The sequence below is a fragment of the Dicentrarchus labrax genome, unplaced genomic scaffold, assembly GCF_905237075.1.
Source record: "Dicentrarchus labrax unplaced genomic scaffold, dlabrax2021, whole genome shotgun sequence".
Classification (NCBI taxonomy): Eukaryota; Metazoa; Chordata; class Actinopteri; family Moronidae; genus Dicentrarchus; species Dicentrarchus labrax.
Genome location: NW_026136713.1, coordinates 31,606,197 through 31,625,932, shown reverse-complemented (window position 1 = coordinate 31,625,932; position 19,736 = coordinate 31,606,197). Strand labels below are relative to the sequence as shown.

The window sequence follows — 19,736 nt, the reverse complement described above, 5'->3', positions numbered from 1 at the left end:
ACTGATGGAGAGATTGATAGGGAGAAAGAGAGATTGGCACAGTGCTTAGAGGACCTAGTTAGGCTCACTGCCATTCTGTGGTTTCACATGCAAAAAACTTTCCTTGCAAATGGAGATAAACTCCGCTGCACTCCTGTCAAAAGCAACAACATCAGTGGTGCTGCTTTCGGGAATTTCGCCCTCTTTTCACACAGCTCTGTGGTGCATCATCACATTGGCAGTTCTGTCTCCACCCATCTTTTATCTTTGGCAGTGTTTGTGCTTTCATTATAACAACTCATCTTCATGTACTCAGTAATTTGCCATCCGTGGTCGCCTATGGGGCCATAAAGCAGAAACAATGATGCAAATAGACAATGATAAGTATGGCAAGGATTCTATCTTGGTCCACAGGATTGTGCAATGAGGCACATAAAAGGATATGTTTCATCCTTAAAGCAATTCTGACTGAAACTGTGCTTTGAAATGAATGAATGAATGGGTTTAACATCATTCTTATTGAATGCACATGAGCAATTTGTTTAATGCTTTTTCTTTTACAGTTTATTTTATGAATTTTTGCTTTAGCAGAGTAACAAAATAAGAAAATCAAAAAGAGGCAATTTACATTTGACAAGTTTAATTTAACCTGAGATTCACTAAACCCATTTGGACACCTGCTAAAGACCTCAGATGTGGCTAAAGGCCTTTGCACATCAAGTTTGTATTTTTCATATGTGTCTTTTCAATCCGTGATCCGATTAAAGTCTGTTGCGTTTTTATTACTTTATTTGTTGCGTTTTATAATTCTATTCTTCGCGAAATTCACAATACGAGACAAAGCTGTCACACAATAAGGATGATTTTGTGGTTCTCTCGCTTGAAAGTTGAAAAGAAAAAGTAATTGGGTCCAAGGTGTCAAGAACAAGGAGTGTCCCCTGCTGATAAAGGAGCCGTCTGCTCGCTGCTGTCACTCTGTCTCTCACTACATCTCTCTTTTTTCCTTCTTTGCTCCTCTCCACTGGAGGTTCCTCCACAGGCTGTCGCCACTCTCTGCCCGCATCTTGCATTTGGCACTGCGGATACAAGAGGCTGAGCTGTCCCCCCGGTCTCTGTCTGTGTGCTGTCGCTCTCCCTTCTGTCTGTGTGCTTTTTTCATCTGACTGCTGTGAAAGAACGTAAAGAAACAAACCTCTTCCGAAAACTTGAATGACTGACAATAGTTTGGGAGTCAGTGTGTCAACATGACTGACACAACATGAGATCGTATTTATTTTAAAACGTGGGAAAATTTTGGACGGAAAAAAAATGAACTTGGTGTGCAATGGGCTTAAAGTGTGGATTGTAGTAGGGTTTGGCGATATGTTAAAATTTTCCAACTAGCCACAGTCAGACCAACAACTGGCGATTTCTGATATATTCGTTCAGGTGTGTGCGCCAGCCCTTAATTCACAGTTAGTGAAAATGCTCTGGCTCTATGCATTGTTTTTCCTCGCTGTCTTTTTCTGCTGTTGCTGGCCTCTTTGTGCTACTGGGTTAGCTCGCCGAAGGAGTCTGTCGCTGAGCAGTGGCTCTCACTTGTTCTTCGGAGGCAGACCATTAAACAACCGGCGGCCAATTGCAGATAGACGATATTCGTCCAATCTCCCAACCCTAGAATGGGGTCAGTCACAGACGCTTTTCCCACATATATCACCAAGCTGGTGGCTGATTGAAACCGAGATGCAAGTTACTCTCGGAGAGGCTGCATGGTAAAAAGGACTCAGTGCTTTAATACTCAGTCCTTTTACCAAACATCAGGGCCAAAGACATATGAACTAGCAAAGTATTTTTATCACTTCATTTGAAACAGATATAGTGAGAGCGGGGGAATAAACTACAGGCCAGTTGAAAGGTTCTTTAGTCAATGTGTGATGTTATATAAAATGAAATGAAACTATTTGCCCGTGTAGAAAGAAAAGTTAATTTCTAGTACTTAAAAGTGACTGTACAGTGATTGTGATTTTTAAGTGCCATGATGAGCCCTATATTCCCAACGTGTGACACAGAGATACAAAATAAAAAGGTCTCTCTAGAGGTGTGACGCACTTTTATTGAGCCCTCAAGTTTCCAACTAATGCTTATGGAACACTCCATCACATCCTCGTAGAGGTCAGGCCTCTGGAGAATGCAGACTTTCTCTGAAAAGTTTTTTTCCAGGTGTAAATGCAGCCACATATCTGTCATTGCATTACACCTCAGGCAACATCCCCACTCTCTCTCCCTCTGAGTGCAGTAGAAACCTTAAGTGCCAGAGGACTATTTGGAAACCTTAAAAGCACCCATGCCTGCCTTTGTCTCTGTGTCACTTGCTTCCCCCCTTTTATATAATCATAGAACCTTCATTCCTCTGCTCAAAGGGAAAACAAAGCAAACAGAAAAACAGGAATTGTTTTAACTCAATCTGAATTGCTGCCACAAACGCTTCAGTTGGGTATGAGCCTTTCGGTATCATAAAGAATCAAAGGCTGATATTTCTAACACAGTTATTACCGCAGTGCAAGTGAGAGGTGGGTGTGGGTAAGTAAAGATGAATGTACTCATTCAGCACTCCACCCCACCATTCAATTCAGTGGAAGTCCTCATATGTGTAGCTGCTCTTGAAGGGTATGTTTGTCTGAGTTCTGAGGCTACGCGCTGAAGGAACAGGCAGCCAGCAGACAATCACAGAGGAGCTCAGTGCGTCCATTAATGCTGTCAGTTAGCAAGGGCCTTGATTAATTGCACACTGCATAGTGCAAATTAAGGCAGGTCTCAAGCCCCGCCTCCCCCAATAATTAGGTAAGAATAGATTGCCAGAGAAAGGAGGGTGAATACTGGGTACTGGGAGTGACTCAGACGGTCTTACATGTAATAAAAGGCCTCACACTGTGTTAGCATGGAAAATAATTGTGTGTATGTGTGTATATGTGTTGAGGAGCATATTTGCATGCATGACTGTGGCTTGTGTGAATGACTGAGGAAGTAATGATGGTGCTGATGGTGCATACATTTATGTCTACCCTCTATGGCTCTTGCTTGTAAGTTTGTATGTGGATGGAATGTGTATGACTTACTGCGGTAGACTGATTGCTGGTGCATGTATGTGTGTTTTGCTACAGTATGCATGAAAAGAGCTATGCAAACATAGCAGTACATCACAGGTGACAGTTTTCCCAAGCACCCCTGCAGCCAACACTGCCTTGTGCTGGGTCTTAACCAGCTGCCTTTCTGTGTAAAATCACCGAGCTGCGCTTAGACCTGTCTTTTCAGTGTGAATGTTATCATTTGATCATGCGGGGATGCATTAAGTGACAGGTCTAACTGCTGCCGGAGATTTTAAACCCAGTGAGGCAAACCACATCCTGAATTCCACGAACACTGGGCTCTGGGGAAAGGTGAACACAATTTAAGCACAATCTAGACATTCGTGTTGTTGCGTCAGCAAAGCCATACCCCTTGGTCAGTCCAAACACTCTGCAACAAATCCCCAATGGTGACACAATCCCACCAGCTATGGCCTTGATCTCAGACCCACCCTCTCGTATCTCATTTCAGTGTTACTAAAAAACTGTGGTTCTTTCAACTCATCCACTGGCGGGGTTCACAATAATTATTTATGCCTAAAACCTTTTGAAGATATGATCGCTTACCCTAACACATTTACCCACACATTTCTGCCTCATTCTCAGTCCTGTCTTTTCAAGGATAAAGCATATCATTATGGAACTAATTTGTTTCAATTTCAATCAGTACTGTATATACACTCAGTGGCCACTTTATATACCTGTATAGTCTAATGCAATCTGATACAACTGTTCTGCCATAAAGCCTACTTTTATGATACCTAAAATGATCTGTTTTTATAAACACTCTCATATAGGTGTTGTACTGTGTTGTGTTGTGTTGGACTGCATTATATTTGTTATATTTATTATATATTAATTTATACTTATATTCTTCTATATATACACTTGCATGACGCATCTGCTCTTCCTTCCTTCCTTTCCTTCTGTGTGAATCTGCTTGCGTGTTTTGACTAACTGTAAACGTGCGGCTCTATAATTGGGTAACCAAACAGAAGTAGCTATAAAAAAAATTTGCAGCATGATGGAAAACAAGGTTGAGTACTGTACAGATGTATACAGCATCCAGCACACATTGATATAAGTATGTTGGGACGGCTGCGGTAAACAGACAACATTGCTGAAGGCCTACAGTGTGAGGGCTGGTCAGTGGCCTTTACATATTGTTCAACAGTGAAATGGCCCCCGGGAAGATGAGTTATTTTATGTGTTGATCCTGCAGGGAAGGACACTGGGCCCCCGTCGGTATGGGCTTAATTTTCTTACAGGCAGGCCAAACTTTAACAATAGGTGGGATTTGTCAGTGTGTTAAAGCAATAAAAAGACAAACCACCAGCAAATATGTTCATAAAAAGAAAATAGTGTGGAACAAGGGCCAAGGTGCTGTTTAAGCTCACTATATTGTTTATGAGCAGGGTTTGTATCTCAGAAGAGCAGCAGTAATCATTATGATCAAATAAACACCCTCAAACTCTCATTTACTTTTACTTCCTTGTTCATCATTTTCTACCTGCCCACATGTCTTCAGTGACTTGTAATCTCAAACAATAAAGAAACAGCGGTTATATTTTGTAACTCTAGTTCTATGAAAATGAATATAGCTTAAAACTTGTGGGGTGGTCAAAGGCCATGGTGACGTTAATCCACATACACCAAGCTACTAATGGAGCATCAGGGGGTTTTGGTGATATTATGTTATTAGAACCGTTTATACAGGTTTCAGAAGATATTGGAGGGCAGGAAAGCTCACTTGACCTGATTTGACCAACACCGGCAAGTCCTACCTCACTAATAGCTGGGGTGGGATCATGGAGGCAGAAGACTATTCTGTAGACAGATGACAAAGTTATTATCATTGCCCAGCAGCTAGTCTTAGGTTCAGTGGTTGTTGAGATACAGGGTCAAAGAGGCAAGGGGCAGAGCTTGGACCTGCCATCACCACTGTCCCTCTTTCATGAGAGATTCCATAGAGGAAATTCTTTGAAAGTACTCTGGCCTGACATGGCCCAGTGGTGATCAGACAGGGGGCAAATCCGACAGAGTCCTGGGACAAAGGCACTCAATGCTCTAATAGTCTGTTTGGATGAAGTGCTCAGGAAAAGTAGATAGGGTCAGCGACACCCTTTTATAGTAGCAATTCACTACAGTGTGCCCATGCAACTTTTTAATGTGAAAAGATACAAGAAGGATGGGTCTAGCCATGCTGCATTAACGGGTCAAGGCGCGCTAATTTTACCTTAACTTGACTTTCTCACTGTAAAGACACTTTAAACTCAACATCAAATATGCTGGGTCTGAATGGCATATATTCTTTTGATGCACTCACTTTTAAAGTCTGAAACATACTTCTCTTTGCTACACATAGGTGAACTTGTAAGGGACGTTAAGAGATGTTCCCTTTAAACACGGATTTTGGACATACTGCTTCAGAGTATAGGATAAGCCAATCAGCATATGTCAAGCATGCTCAGGCCTGCACAACTTTTTGAGATGTGGGAGGTGTGCATGCTGGCTTGTCTGTCTGCCTTATTACATAGGTTCTCTGAGATGTTTAAGTGTATCTTCACAGAATAAGTATAATTCCAGCTCACGTTTGGAATAGAAGTTAACAGAAAATCAACAAAATCAATGGAAAGCACTAAAGACAAAAGGACTATTTTAACATCCTATCCTATTCAAGATTGTGTTTCTGTTTTTATTAGATCATAGATAAGTGCAATTAAATTTATAAGGTACAATATTTACATCACACGTCAGTTAATCAATGTGTATGTGTAATTAGTAATAATCAAAATAAGAGACTATTTTGAAAAAAAACTTTCCAAAAAAATATGACTCCGGTTAAATGATATGTGTTGGTAATATAGTGTTTGGTATGTATATGGATTGTATTTAAACAGTAAAATTGACATCTTAAAAATATGGACGATTGCCCCGCAGCAAGGACAAGAAAAAGGGAGACTGTGCAACACAGCTGAAGAGAATATTTTGCAGTAAAAGAGGCCTGGGTTTGTATAAAATATTCAGTACAGTGACAACCCTTAAAAAACATACAGGTAAGAGTCAGACCTGCCACACACGTTATGGGTTATTGAATTGGGGCTGTCTGTGTCACTCTCCCATGTCTCTTTCACTTTCTCATAAAATAACAAGCTATTTTCTACGCAGCCAGAGCATAAACATCGTCAACCGATCTCACCATGTGTCTTTCAAATACTGATCAAATGGATTTTGAGATGTGGATTCCCTAGGAAGTGTTCAGTGTTTTTTGTTATCCAATTTAAGCAGTGGATGTAATACACCTCAGTATAAAATTGGAATTATCAATGTGACCAGGGGAAAAAAAAGGAAGCTCATATTGTGTTATAGATACACTGTTTGAAGGTGAGTCGGCTGAAAGTGATATAGTGTGACAAAACAAATACAGAAGATATGCCACAAGGGAGCACTATAATAAAAGAACTGCTGAGGAGAGAGGGAGAATATGGTTTAGGCTTGAGCATACTACAATAAGACGGTTGTGGGTGTGAGTGTGTTTCGTGCTTGCATGGGTGGGTCGAGGGTGTGCACTTGCGTGTGTTGTGTGCTGTTTACAGGGCCTGAGCCAATGAAGATGCAGCTTGAATTCTTGTTACTCGATCAAAGTCCCGGGAGTAATCTCTCATAAGAACAGAGCACGGACAGGCAGGAGGATGCCCATTTCATTCTGAAGTGTATTAAATCCGGACACTCACAAACCAGTATACTCTAGCGTGGCAATGTAATTTTGGAGGGGAGGTGGATACAACAAGCAAAGAAGAATAAGGAAAAAAAAGTATTCATAAGGCTCGTGTTGCCACTAAACCAAGATTGGATGAAGAATAAAGGATGGCAACACGCCCCAGTGACTGGCCAGTGGAGGAACTCCCCTGTGTCCGAGCAGATATGTCTCTCCTTCTCATCATGGCGGGGCAATTTTGTCCCGGTTATAGCTCCTCCATCTTCTCCCAAGCTACTCCTTATTTCAGCATTTCAATTTCCTCCCTCGTGCAATCGCTGAGTGCTAACCTACTTCAGACTTTCTTTCAGACAAGAATGAGGCAAAAAGACGAGAGACAGCAGAGACAAGGAACTGCTGGGCTGCTCGGTCCAGTCCTGCTTCCGGTCTCCCCAAGGTGTGGGAATGCAGATTCAAAGAGAAAAATATGCCCGAAGATGATGCTGTGGTTAAGATCCCTACCCATGAACCACAGACATGGGTATGTTTGCAAAAGCCTGCCTACTGAGAGAACTTCATCTCCTGTGTCTCACTATTTTAAGGCACTCTCAGTTAAATCTAAATCGAAAAAAATAGTAAACAGTTCTGTCAGTAGCTGGACAACTCTATATTTAATAGAAACAACCATTATCTACATATTGAACATGTGAGAGTGAGGTATCTTGCTAAAAGGCACCTATCTGCTACAATGCTACCACAATGATACAAATGCTCAGAAGTTCTGAATTAATTATCAATCCCCCACAAACACACACACGTATCATCAAAATCAATTTTAACCAATCTGCTGTCAGTGTAATTGAACTTGTTGTCGTCTTTATGTCATGTCTTCAGATACCAGTCGCGGAGGAATTATCCCTGATGTAGAGACAGTAAGCATCCTGAAGACCCAGAGCACGAGGAACCTTTTCCTCTCTTTGTCTTTTACCCTTGCACATTAATCATTTTCATTTTCATTCATCTCCCTTTCCACAATATGCATGTCACTGTCACTATAATCCCTGCCTTTCCACCTTTCTTGGTTTCATCTTTCATAGTTCACATTTCTGCACCTCCTTCAACACTATCTTTGCGTCATTCTCTCTCTATTTCCATTTTTTCTCTGACTGTTTGCAATGCATCATATCTTTACCCCTTCACCCCATCTCTTTCACCCACCCAATGCCTTTTCCACTTCAACACCCAGGAAAATCTCTTTTTTCCCTGTTGCCCAATGGCAATGAAACATTTATCCACATCTGAGTCGTCTCCCCCCTGAGGTCCCCCTGAAATTGTCCTTCAAAGGCTTCCGCACAAGCTCTTTGCACTGCCTTATGTGTCCCCTAAATGACAACAAGTCAGAATGCAGGCAAATTTAAAAACAAAGATACAATCTAAATCTAATTTGAGTGGCTAATACCAGTGAGGACTGAACCCCTAGCTGTTTATGCTATTATCCACATATTAAGATGCGAAGGCCCAAACTGTATAAAATGTTAACAAATCCTTCTGAACTGGCGGAACATTCTGTGAACTTGTAGGGGACTATTAGGAGTTTAAAAGCATACATCAGGGCTATATGTCTTCATTAAAGTTGCCAAACATTAAAGACACTGAATCCAGTGAATCACTGTTAACACAACCACTTGTAGAACGTCATTCAACTGCAGGTATCCGACTGTAGTTAGAAATAAAATCTGACCATTACATGAGGAATATAGACACACTGAGCAACTGACAACAAATGGAGAGTCCCTATGCTAATCATAATCTCATTAAAAAAAGACATAGTCTACATGGCTGTGTGTGCACTCTTGTTTTGTTGTGCATAGAGGAATAGAGTGCAGGGTGTCAGCCAGCATCTTGAATTGTGGACTGAACTCCCCTGGGATTCAACCTGTAGCCTCCATCACTTCATAAGTGTGATGCATGAGACGGGAGGAAGTAAGATGGAGGCCACTTCTCTGCATTCACAAAACCATTTGGGACCATGAATGTCCTCATACCTGCTGCCACAGCCTCCAAGTGGTGCCCGAAGTGATGTGAAGGTATTCTCCCCCTTTCTGAAAGTGGGACATTGCTTTTCCCCAGAGAATGTAAGCTCCCAGCAAGTGCCTGCTTCTTTTCCTGAGCTGTAGTGTCTCTCAAAGTCTGCCCGACATTTAAAGGATTTGGGCCTTCGACTATCAAAGGGTGGCATAGCTGGGACTGTGGGAGAGCCGTAGCTTCAGCCCTGAGTTTGATCTAGCCTGGGGCACTACGGGTCAGCCTCCCAGATTAGGCTTGCTTTGGGGAGACATTGCTTCAGATAAACCCAAAGAAATTCAGGTATAGCAAATAAGTCCTTCTAGCAGTTTCTTGGCCTAGATAGACAACTATAGGGCAAGGGTCTGAATTCATTACCCGCTAACAGATGCTTCCTGCTAGTATTATGCTCACTGTGGGTGTAAGCACCAATGCCAAAATTGTAAACTTGATCTCCTTCCCTCATTTCTGTCTTAAGCTTATTTTCACAATTTGAAAATAAACGCAGTGTTTGTAGAATACAAACAGTTTTCAACTCCTTTTCTTTTATTGAGCAAGTACATTACGTGCAATGCATTTCTAGAGAATATTTATTACGAGCAATGCATAAATGTAGAAAAAATATTCCTGTGTTGCCTTGATCAACCAAAAGGCATGGATATGAGAGGAAACTGCAGATAAAATGCTAAAAAAAATGAACCAGGTGAAAGAAAAAACATAACAGTATTGCCATCTATCCTTGAAAAGCCTGGTCTCAACCCCGGCTTAGAGAACAACATGAGAACAACTCCAACATCCACTTTTTTCTCTAGAAAACAGTGGAACATGCTGTAGCCTCCCCAGATCAAAACCGCATGGAATCCTAATGACCTCTCTGAGCCGTACTAGTCTGAATCCCACTGAAACTACACCACAGCACTCGTCTAAGTTACAAGTGAGTAAATCCTCAACTCAGACTCCTCACTGGCCTCATCCTGCAGGAACCCAGGATCTTTCCACATCATCTAACAGATTCATATGATACTAAACTGAGTGTTGGATTTTCCATGCAAACTAACATAAACTTCACTTCTGTCATTTATCTTATATGGGTTCAAGCATGCCAAGATAGTAAAATTACTATTACTGCCAATAAAACAAACATAAAACAGTCAATCAAACCTGAATCGGTGCCTTCTTTTAACGCACATCCCAGTGAACTGTTTAGTTATTAATTAACCTCATACCAAAAAAACATAATGGTGTATCAGAGTTGTTAGGGATCTAAACGTTGATTGTTGCTGCACTGGGAACAAATACAGCAGTCTCCATGGCAACAGAAGACCGAGTTGTTGTTTCTATCCTGCCAAACAGCGGTGAGCCGTGAGAAGAAGCACGGAGGATGAAGTTCTTTCATTAATGTTTAACTAAGATGCCATTGACATTTAAGACACAGTCCACGCCCATGATTACATACTGCTGTTGTAGAGGAAAATATGGCTTAATGACTGTCATCTTTTAACACACAGTATAAGAAACGCATGCAGGAATATAATGGAAAGGATCTCTCAATTTCTATACATTCAAAACAAATGAAAATATAAATTTCTCATTGAATTTCTCTTTCATTCGTTTATACATTATGCAATAGGAATCATCTATATTTTGATCTTTGACTGACTAACAACCCTTACCAAAAGGTTTTTCAATAGAAAGATATCTCAAGGAGTAAAGGTGTCTTAGAGTTTTCCTCTCAGTTTTTTTGTGGTGTGCAGAGCTGCTTCCTCTTTGCCGAGAGCAATTAGGATGAAATGGAGTGGATGAATACATAGGTACACACAGCAGCATAAATGATAAGAAAACAAAACACAAAAAACTTACCTACATCAAGGGTAGCAGAGCAGAGAAAAAAGGAGAGATAATCATTTTAAGGCCCTTAGGAAATAATAAAAACACAAGTATATATTAGCGTTACTTTTACTCAACAAAGTGTGAAGTATTTGTACTTGCTAATTTATGCTATATGCTACATCGTTGCGGCATCACAGAATGAACAAAGAATGACCACAGATGTATCCATCATATCTTTATGAATCAACACATGCAATAGTACAATAAACAAGTAAAATGTGTATCAGGTTTCTGTTAGTGGTGCCACTTTAAGCACTGCTCACAGATGAAGTTCTGGTTAAACGTTAATTAACCATTCTTATGGGAGTTGAGTCCTAATTGGATGTTGTTGATGATCGATCAAACCCATTTGAAGATAGACACATAGATAATATCTCAAGGGATAGATTCTATAACACATTTTCAAGATAAACACCACAACAAAATAAGATTTTTGTCCTCAAATAGGTAATTTAATTATTTACAGGCTTCCTACTATGTGACAGTGGTAGATCAGTAGTTCTGTCCTCAAAAAGCTTTGGCCAGCAGGGAGCATATACATCATGTGGATTTACTCTCAACCAATAAAAATATAGATGCTGGGGATCACATTTTATGGTGTGATAGGATCCCTGTCCCAGTCAGCCCAGCCGGCAACCAACGTTGAGAGAGGAAAGTGAGTGGATAGGGTGAAAAATGACATCCGCATACCTGTTCTCTCCCATACATCATTCAGAGGGCAGTTTTTCGATGGAGTGTGAAAAGAGGGAATGGAGACATTGGGTGAAGGCGGTGTGAAGGTGTGTATGTGGGTTGGTGGATTGGTAGTGTTCTGCACTATGCCTCTTGTGAGCTTCCGGGACCTTGCACAAGCCTCTGTGCTGATATCCATTCTTCCGGGATGAGACTTGATTACTATTCATTATTGGTAGTATTGACTTTTCTTAGCTACTCTTCCTAGAACTCAGGCGGCACGGCACAGAACATTACCTTCAAAGGTCATAAAGATAAGGCTGAGTAATTATTTTGTGCGTCTATGGGTGATAAGCACCTTGCATGTGACTCAAGAAGCAAATTCAATCAAACCAATCATAGGCAATAATAAAACAATAACAACAATTAATCAGCAGAGTTATTTTGTATACATATGATGTGGCAGCAATCGTTAATTGTGTACAGACCCTGCATCTTAATAAGGATGGAACAGTACCGAGGCTAACTGAATAAACATCCACATAACAAACAAAATAGTTTAGTGAAAAATCAACAGTCCCTCGGTGCTACTTGGTGCTTTATCTACCCCATTCACCTCACAATGCCCTGGGATATTTGCACATTTTTCGCGTTTAAATAAAATTATTTATTTGAAACTACATCACACCCCTAAGACTATTATGATCATTCTTAAATCTATTTTCTTTCTAAATGAGTTAATGCTTTTATTTCAGTTCGATATCAAATCATTTCCCCTGATGTGGTTGACTCTACAGGTCTTATCCATTAAAAAAGGCAATAAAACACAGCATGCTACTCAGAGAGGCAGTACACAATTCATTATTGTACTATGAGGAAAACAATAATAATACAATGATAGCAAGTGATTTGCCCTCTTTTCCACTTGTGCAACAGCTTTGCCAAAAACTAAAATATACAGTACATGTTGTTGAGAGTCAGATTGATTTAACTTGGATTTACTATGTGATCAGAGAACAAGAGTAGGCTGCAGTGATTTCCAGCCATACAGCACTAGCTCAACGGAGGAATCGCCATCCATAAAAAGCCTCCTGTGGTCTGAGACAGAACACGACAGAGCGTTAATTACCCAGGCAACACTGGAGAACAAGGTAAAAGGCGTGTTAATGAAATACTAATAAGGTTCCAATTTGAGTCCTTCGGCTTTGCCATCCTCTAAAGTGATCTCAAGGACTCAAGTTCCTTCCGTAGCTAGTCTCTATTATTGCTAATTACCATCGCTCACATGACAGAAGGCAGTTTAGAAACCATTATTTCTGGGGGATGAATCCTTTGTGTGTTGTCCTTTGATGGAGGACACCCAGGCCGGTTTACTGGATGTCAGAATTGAGGGACAGAGAGAAATGCTAAAACCCCTAAAACTCCTACAGAGAGAATGAGTTTTTTGTCTGCCAGACATTTTGCCTCGTCCATTCTGTCATTTAACAGTTGAGGAACAACATACTTTGGGTTCTCAAAAGGGATAATGTTTATGGTAGTCTTAGTATTGTTCTAATTTAGCTACTTTGAACAGCTGCAGTATTTAGTTATAAAGTTTAGTCAAGTGTCCATTTTTCCTTGCAACTAAAGAAAATACTCAATTTGAGTCAGTGTTGTTCAGTCTTCAGAGTTGTCTAGTAAGTGTAAATCTGAGGTTAGGATCTTCAAGGAAGGTAATGGAATTTCCACTATGGGCATCCTGCAGGACCAAACAGCCATTTCACAAGACTGTGCGCTGCACTGAACCCCAAACTGATAACATAAGTCAAAAGGAAACTCTTCAAGTGTTGGCGAGCAGCAAGTAGAGGGAAAGCAGACAGGGATGGGAGATATTCTCAAAGACATTTGAAGATACAGCAATTTCTCTGAGGCAATCATTTGATGCTCTCATTGCATGATGGCTGAGTGTCACTACTTTTGCGCTCCCATCACTCAAGTGCATCCAGCACTCCAAGAAATTGATTGTTGGAGGATAGGGCTGGAACAGTGCACACATACAAAAGTACACATCTAGCCTGGAATAAAACTGTTTCTTTCAGTACTCGAAGCAGCTCATGTAACTCTGCCTGAAAATCGATTTCTTGTTGATGGATTTAGCATTAGCTCAGCAATGAAAATACAGTCAGTCTACTTTATATTATCACCACTTGATAAAGTTGGAATAATTTCCAGTGACCAAATGTCACATTAAACCAAGAAACGCAGACAAAGGAAGAAACAGTTGAAAGTATATACCAAAATCTTTTGGCAATAATTTGGCAAGTCATATATACATTGTTTTGTTTGACTAAAGTCCTACATCTAAAATGAAAAAAATATATCTTATTTCTTTAGACAGATTCAAAGATTAAGATATTAATCTTTATGTATATAAAGATTCTGTATATATGGCAAACCCTTAAAAGCTATCTGCTATTACACAGGGGCTCTGTGGACGTCTTGACGAGTACAACTCTCTTATATCAGGTATAGAAACAGATTAGTTCAGCAGATTATTTTCCTCTTTGGAGCAGGTCCGCTATCATTATTGCATATTATTTCCATGATCTCAAATGAAATATTCAAAGCATCGCCTTGTATTGAAATGACTGAAGGTCAGTGGAGGTTTAGTATTATTGAAAATCTGACAATTATTACTATAGTTCTATCATACAATTGCTTTACATAGATTAATTCCTCAAAGCATCATGAAAAGGGTATTAGTATTCAGACCCAAACAGCAAATCCAGAACTCGTTCTAAAAATTGCTGAAGGTCACGATCAATGCCGGCATGTCACAATATTAGAATATTCTACTGATCTTCTGTCAAAGACAAAGGACTAAATCCTGAGACTTGTGTGAGAGCCTTTCTACAATGCAGTGTATGGTCTGTTTTGTGAGCCTGTGTTGTTCGTTAGCATTGCATGTGTTTCTTCTTCAGAAGCTCAGTGTCTCCATATGATTGCATCTGAAGTGCTAGGCTGCTGGGTCATTTTGTCTCCATGCTACTTTTAGAAGTCTAATAAAATCTGATGATTCGGTCTTATGGGAAAGTTTAAAAGCAGTCATGAGAGGACATATTATTTCATATAAATCATGGAAGAGTATAAAGCAGGATACAGCTTTGCAAGACATGGAGTCTGACATACGCCGGCTAGAACAGTCTTACCAGTCTACTCCAACAACAGGCACCTTGGGTGAGATCACCAAGTTGAAGTGTGAGTACAACACCATACTTTCTAAACGTGTGTGTTCTCAAATGATGAGTTCAAGACAGAGACTGTTTGAGTTAGACGATAAGCCACATAGGTTGCCGGCAAGGCAACTGAGACATTCTCAGGCATCACAGGCCATACTCCAAATAAAGAACAAAAGAGGACAGACTGTTACAGATCAGCAGGGAATAAATAAATGTTTTGAGGATTTTTATCGCAATCTATATAGCTCAAACAATACTACTAGTAATGATGAAATTAAAGAGTTCGTGGAAATGTGTGATCTACCCAAACTTGATCATGATGCTGCAGCAGAGTTAGATGCTGAGATCACTCTAGATAAAGTTAAAGCAGCAATAGTCCGGTTCCCAAATAATAAGGCTCCCGGGCCTGACAGGTTTGGGGCAGAATTTTATAAGGCATACAGCTCACTGCTGGCACCTTTAATCCTGCGTATGTTTAATCGCTCTAGGGAAGTGGGCTCCTTAACTAACTCACTATATCAGGCAATATTGCTCTACTGCTGAAAAAGGACCGGGACCCCACGAATGTCTCCTCATATAGACCTGTGTCTCTTCTCCCGTTGGAATCTAAACTATTAAGCAAAATTCTAGCTAACCGTCTCAATAGTCATATTTCCAGAATCATTCACCCAGATCAGACAGGGTTTATCCCTAATCGACATATATACTTTAACATGAGAAGACTATTTAACATATTATATAGTCCTCTTTGTGATAGGGAAGATACGGTTATAATATCCCTCGATGCCGAAGGCTTTAGACCAGGTAGAATGGCCATATATGCTGTCTGTATTGGCAAGATTTGGATTTGGCAATTCTTTCATTAAATGCATCAAGATTTTATATAAGGAACCCATGGCCTCTGTAGTCACAAACCTAAATAAATCTGGTCCTTTTCGGCTATATAGAGGGACACGCCAAGGAGATCCTCTGTCTCAATTTATCTTTGCTCTTGCTCTGGAACCTTTAGCCTCCTATATACGCTCTAGCCCCGAAATACACCCTACAACACATCTAGGAATTCAACATAAGCTCTCCGCCTACGCTGATGACGTTATATTATTTATTTCAGACCCCAAAGCCTCTATATCTACACTGCTGCAGCTAATAAATAAATTTGGCTCATTTTCAGGATACAAGATAAATTGGGGGGAAAGTGAACTAATGACATTGTCAAATTTAGTAGATATGACATTCCTCAAGACAACTCCATTTAGAATTGTATCAGATAAGTTCACAAGTCTGGGTATTATAGTCACAAGGAAGTTGAGTCAGCTACTACGACCTAACTGGGATGAGAAAATTGATCAGTTGAAGAGGAATATACAGTTCTGGAACACCTTACCTATGTCAATGGTAGGGTGTATTAATGCTATCAAAATGGTGGTCTTGCCTAGGTTCCTTTATATATTTCAATCAATCCCAGTATGCATCCCTCAAAATCACTTCAGACAGCTGGATTCAATTGTATCATCTTTTATTTGGTCTGGCAAAATACCTAGGACCTCGAAGAAACATCTTATTAAAAGTCGGTCCGAGGGAGGTCTTGGCCTGCCTCAATTTAAATCCTGTTACTTGGCTGCACATTTAAATATTTTTCCGTTTTGGTTGGGGTGTTTACCAGGCAATAACCTGGAGGAGATGCCTGCGTGGTTACAAACTGAACACCTATCCTGTCAACACACCTCTCAACCAGCACTCACTAATAGCCCAGTAAAGATTAAAAAGCACTTGTATAATGATAATCCGATAATTTATAACTCTTTAAAGATATGGAAGCAGGTAACAACAACTCTGAAAACACCCAAAGTTTATTTGGATTCTCCTATTTGCTGTAACCATGCATTTAAACGTGCACTGGATGATTGAGTTTTCTCAAACTGGAGAGAGAAGGGAATTATCACTTTGAGAAATGTTTATATTGAGGGTCATTTGGCCTCCTTTCAGCAGTTACAGGGGGCATTCCAGCTTCCAGCTTCCCATTTTTCTCGTTTCCTACAGTTGAGACACTTTGTGAGAACTCATGTTCCATAATATGAACGTAAACCTCAGCATGTAGCATTAGATAGTTTTTTTCAAATCAAACCATATACGAGAGGGGCTATATCTAAACTCTATGGAATCCCAGAGTCAGACCCATTTAAAGAGGCTTGGGGGAGAGAATTGGATAGGGAAATCTCAGATGAGATGTGGGAGAATTGTATTAAGAACATCCATAATAGCTCAATCAATGCAAGACATAATTTGATACAATTCAAGGTAGTACATAGATTACTATTCTCCCTCCAGATTGCAGAAAATATTTCCGGATGTGTCATCCCAATGTATTCGAAGTGAAGAAGGAACACTATCCCACTTATTCTTGTCTTGTCATAAGCTACAATCATTCTGGGGCTCCTTGAGTTTTTCACTAAGGCCTTCAATCATCCATGTAACCCAGACCCATTCACCGTATTGTACGGGGTGGCCAATCCAGATAGTGTGAAGAGTAGTTGTGAAGCCAGGGCTATTTCCCTTTCAACAATGTTAGCCAGAAAGCTAATTTTACAATCTTGGAAACCTGAAAGGTCTTCTACATTTGAAATGTGGTTGAGAGAGCTGGGAAATGTACTACACTTGGAGAAAATCAGGTACATTATGTCTGCTAAAGAGTAATTTATTTTTTTAAATCTGGCAACCTTTTCTTGATTTAATGTCTAAAAACTAAACTTGTGCTATTCTGTCGCTGTGCCATTATCTTTGTCCTAGGCCCTGTTTGTCGCATGTCAAAAACCCCTGTCAATTAAACCTGTACTGTTTTGTGTAGCGCCACCAACTATTGTTAATATGTATCTACTTCTTTGTTACGAAAACAATAAAAATAAATACACAAAAAGAGGTCTAATAAAATCTTTCTCTCTTTTTTTTGGCAAACACAAATATTTTTCTTCGTACCCCTTTGTCCTGGACTTATGATGAGCTATGTAATGATTTAGAAGACGCTAAAAGGCTTTCAGTAAACGACGCCCAGTAAACCTATCCGTCTCTTTTTTCTTTCTTCCTCTACATCTGGCTGAAAGTACAACTCATAGGCAGTCACTAAGACTGTGCATGCACAGCAGTGGTCGATAATAACTATGATGATAATGGGATTCTGGCCAATATCACATTACCCACAGCTGATGGCACAAAATGTGATTATCATTTGCCTTTTTTTGTATGGCAAATGATAACACTGCCAGTACAGCTGTCTGTGTTATCATTAGTAATGTGGAGCGCTAAGCATCATGTTGGATGGCTTCATCATCCTTCTGTATTTTGGAAAGTTAGAAAAAAATCTGGCACATTTACTTAGTCATGCTCATGGTGGTATTTGGGTGGATTTTTTTCATTGTGGACAGCTTGTGCTAGATATCAAATGGTTCCATATAGCCATGTGTAGTTTTGTACACTTGGGATTAGTTATTTATGGGTTTGACTGCAGCTCACCTTCATATCATCCAGCAAATTAATGACTTGTTCCACTAGTTGATGGTCTTTCCTGCTTAATTAGACTGATTAAATATTCAGCTCTAATTGATAGGATAATTAGACATGAACCCCTAAGTTTTAAGTACTGAGGGAACATAACTGACATTGGTCAATAGTTAGGAACTACACATTTTAAAAGTCAATTGTAAAATTCATCCTATGAATGTTCCTAAACATACAGGGCCCACAAAGAACTGCAGCTTTAGAAACTTATCTAATAGCACAAATACTAAGAAAGATAGATATATCATATAACAGTTGATTTATGTCATATCTGAAAAGTGTTGTGACCTTTTCATTAACCTTATTAGTTGGGATAAACTGAGAACTTCTTTAGATCTTTTTATCCTTTCCAATTAAATGTAACATGAAATGAAAACTATTAATTTGGAGGAAATGCTGAAACTGGTTCTGGAATTATGTGATATGTTAAACTACTTCTGTAACTGTGATTTCACACAGTCATATAGTACTTTTTCATTGTCCGACCCTGACCAGAATGGGGATTGTATAGCTCACCAGATGAAGTCAAATAAAGCACCTCTCTTTCCTGAACAGCTTACACAAGGCCTTTTAGTTCAGTGACACACCATCTTTATCGTGCTTGCTTTCTGTTCTTAAATCACTGCTGAACCGTCGGACATTTAAGACAAGCCTCTGTTTTCGTTTTGAGGAATGGCAATGGACAGCGAAAGCATTTTGGATTATTGAAGTGATGCTGGCTAAATTGTTTGTCAAGCCAGAAGGTGTTTTGTTGGTTTGCTCTCTAAAACATTTCTCTTGTGCTCTCCCAGCATGATATCTGCACAACACTGGGCTGCATGACATTGGACTTTCTGGATTTAAGCATCTGCAAAATACTCCTTCAGGCTGGAGTGGAGGAAGGGTCTTCTGTATGTTCATCATGTTCCCATCTGAACAGTAAAAAACACAAGACTGTTTGACAAAAAGAACAAGGATTACATAGATTATCTGTTTTAATCATATGTAATTAAACTAAACTGACAGTTTAATATTGCAGTTTTGATTCGCAGAATTGCAGAGACCATATACTACCCTTGAAGCAGACACTCAAAAAAAAAGTACATGTTTTTATCTGTCAGCCTGTGCTATGAAATCCTACACTGTATTTGAGCTATGGGCTACATCTTGTGTGCAGTCTTATCTTTCAAACTTATTTTAACTCAAACAGCTCTTTAGAAATTGCACCAGAACTGCTGCTGCATCCTAAATGTAGCATCTATGGGGATTTTTTTTTCTTTCCTAGAGAGTTGGGAAGGAAGAGATGGCCATCCGCCTAGTTTGCATTCTGCACAGGCTGGACGATTCAAGGCCTGTCAGGCAAGAGCTCTCTTCATCTGAGGTGCCTTTGAGCGCTTGGGAAAAAGAGATGCATGTGAGGATTTCTGAAGGAGGGTGAACTTCACACTCGCCTAATCTCTACTCTGGATCTGTCTGTCGTTCAGCGGAAGCGCGGGCTAGCGGACCTGGCACTAATTCAATCACTGATTCTTGATTGGCAGGGGAGTGTGCTGTAGCCCTGGGGAAGTGAAAAAAGTCCCT

The 19,736-nt window shown here is 40.0% G+C and overlaps 1 protein-coding gene across 8 annotated transcripts in view; it reads right to left on the bottom strand.

Moving 5' to 3' along the window:
• lingo2 (leucine rich repeat and Ig domain containing 2) overlaps positions 1-19,736 on the bottom strand; it is a 280,055-nt gene that overhangs the window by 110,724 nt on the left and 149,595 nt on the right. The window contains exon 5 of one of the 8 annotated variants that reach the window (XM_051419442.1): positions 10,705-10,758. The exons of the other annotated variants lie outside the window; for them this stretch is intronic. The gene's annotated coding sequence lies outside the window, so the exon portion shown is untranslated. The remainder of the gene's footprint in view (positions 1-10,704; positions 10,759-19,736) is intronic. 8 annotated transcript variants of the gene reach the window in all.